General features: G+C 41.1%; 1 non-coding gene across 1 annotated transcript; it reads right to left on the bottom strand.

The window, feature by feature from the left end:
• Window positions 1–931: 931 nt before the first annotated feature.
• On the bottom strand, window positions 932–1,038 carry LOC112923724 (U6 spliceosomal RNA). Its single transcript, XR_003235742.1, has one exon. It is a non-coding gene; the product is annotated as a U6 spliceosomal RNA (small nuclear RNA).
• Between the last annotated feature and the right edge of the window lie 1,169 nt (window positions 1,039–2,207).

The raw sequence follows: 2,207 nt of genomic DNA, 5'->3' as shown, positions 1-2,207 counted from the left end.
CAAGATCATAGCCAGGATCTGCCTCCTCTTGCTTTACCTTCCCAGGTCCAGCTGGCCATATTAGAGGAAAAGGCTAAAGAGATGTGTAGGTAGAAGACACACAGAATGCCCTGCCTCTCATCCCAAGACCTGTATGGTAACACGGCCTGCCAACAGAGAATGCCTGCTCTTCAGCATTAGGGTCTGCTTGAGGCTAAAATCCTTGTTTTTCCAATCAGATAAGCATAAGATATTTATTTATGATTTTGTATATGCTAGGCACTAAATTATATACTATGCCTTAAAACCTGAGTGGGGGACACCTGGTTGGCTTAGCCAGTTAAGTGTCTGCCTTTGGCTCAGGTCATGATCTCAGGGTCCTGGGATTGAGCCTGTGTTGGGTTCCCTTGCTCAGCAGAGAATCTGCTTCTCCTCTGCCTTTGCCCCTCCCTACCATTTGTGCTCTTTCTCTCACTCAAATAAATAAATATTTTTTAAAAAATCTGAATGGGACAAGAAGTCAGATCATTGCTGCCATACACTGAGCACTTTCTGTGAACAGGTGATTTGTGCTAAGAGTTTTACCTACACCATCTTATTTAATGAAACAACCATCATTTGTCCTAGGTGTTACCACCTATAGGAGAAAACCAAAGCAGAGAAAGATTGGGTACATTTTCTAGGTCATTTAACTAACAAGTTAAGAAATTAAATTCAAACATACACTTAGCTAACTCAAGAGAGTGCTTTTAACCACTACACCATACTACCTCCCCCTTAAAAATATAAATTATAGGCCAGAATTGCATGATAATAAGTAAGAGGAGGTCACAGAAAGGTTCTTGATAGGCTAGAGTAGTCACAGGCTATAGAATAGAAGAGAGGGGTCCATAAAGAACATCTAATCCCAGATTTCTCAAACTTTTTAATGTGATAAAAATTATACAACATAAAAATTATGAAACACTTCATGAAGTTGCATGGCATCCTTGCAAAGGGGCCGTACTAATCTTCTCAGTGTCATTTCAGCTTTATTATATGTGATGCTAAGGGGAGCATTCTCAAACTTTTTAACTTCCAACCACAACATGAAATGTGTTTTACATCATGACCCAGTAAACACATGCATGAATAACTAAAATGAAATTTTACTACACAATATTTGCCTTACTCCATGCACTGCACTCCATTTTTCTACTATGTTTTGCATCTTTCTTTTAAAATAATTCTGGAAAAAAAATAAAATAATTCTGGTTATGGTCTAGTAAATAGACTTTATTACCTAGAAATCCTGGTCTAGAAACATCAACAAATGTGGTTATTGAGACCTAGAGATGCCTTGGGTAGCTAGCACAATGTCTTGCAAATAGTAATTCTAAGTGTTTTTGTTTTCTTTCCTCCTGTGACTCAGCACACCCACACAGCACCTTAGTGGCAGAGCTGGGATGGAACCCAGATTTCCTGATTCCCAACCCAGAGTTTTTCTGTCAAGGAAAGATTGCCAAAGAGGGACTCTCCCATGGTAGAGTTTCTTCACAGGTGTGAGTAGAAGTAGGAGGAAACAAACAGTGAAGCTACGGAAGATTCACACTGCCCCGCCCCCCAGGGGGCCTTCCCAAGGTCACTGGGTCTAGAACGATCTAATTTCAAAGCCAATGTTCTTTTTCTGTTTGTCAACATTGGTTGCTCAGTGAAATCACCTGGGAGCTCTTTAGCAATGCTCATGTCTAGGCTGTACTCAGATGAATTTCATCTGATTAGTTAAGGATGGGGTATGGTGTACAAGTTCCTCAGGTGATTTTAATACACAGTGACCACCTCAACAAGAAGATATCCCTTAAAACTCTTCCTGCTTACCCTTCAAGCTCCAGCCAAAATGCCCCCCTCCCTGCCTGATAGCATCCTGACTCAAATTCACATTCAAAAGTAACTGTCTTTCCATTATTGTGTTCATCTAGCACTCCTAGAGCCTTTTATCCTGTGTTTATCCTGCTAGATGAGGCACTGAGTGCAGAGCTTATGCCTTACTCATGTTTGTAACCAAGTGTGCAATAAATATTTACAGAATGCCCTTTGCTCAGATGGCTCTTCTTCCCCAAACCACCCAGACCTCTGAAATCTACTGTGATTCAGCTATAACTCCTAATGATGGCGATGGAAATTCTCCCCAGGGTCAGTTCTACAAGGACAAGAGGGACGCTCACTGTTGGAGCTGCAGAATCCTGACC

This window comes from Vulpes vulpes, chromosome 2 (assembly GCF_048418805.1).
Source record: "Vulpes vulpes isolate BD-2025 chromosome 2, VulVul3, whole genome shotgun sequence".
NCBI lineage: Eukaryota > Metazoa > Chordata > Mammalia > Carnivora > Canidae > Vulpes > Vulpes vulpes.
The sequence above is the reverse complement of the archived record's forward strand: the minus strand, read 5'-3'. Positions and strand labels throughout refer to the sequence as shown.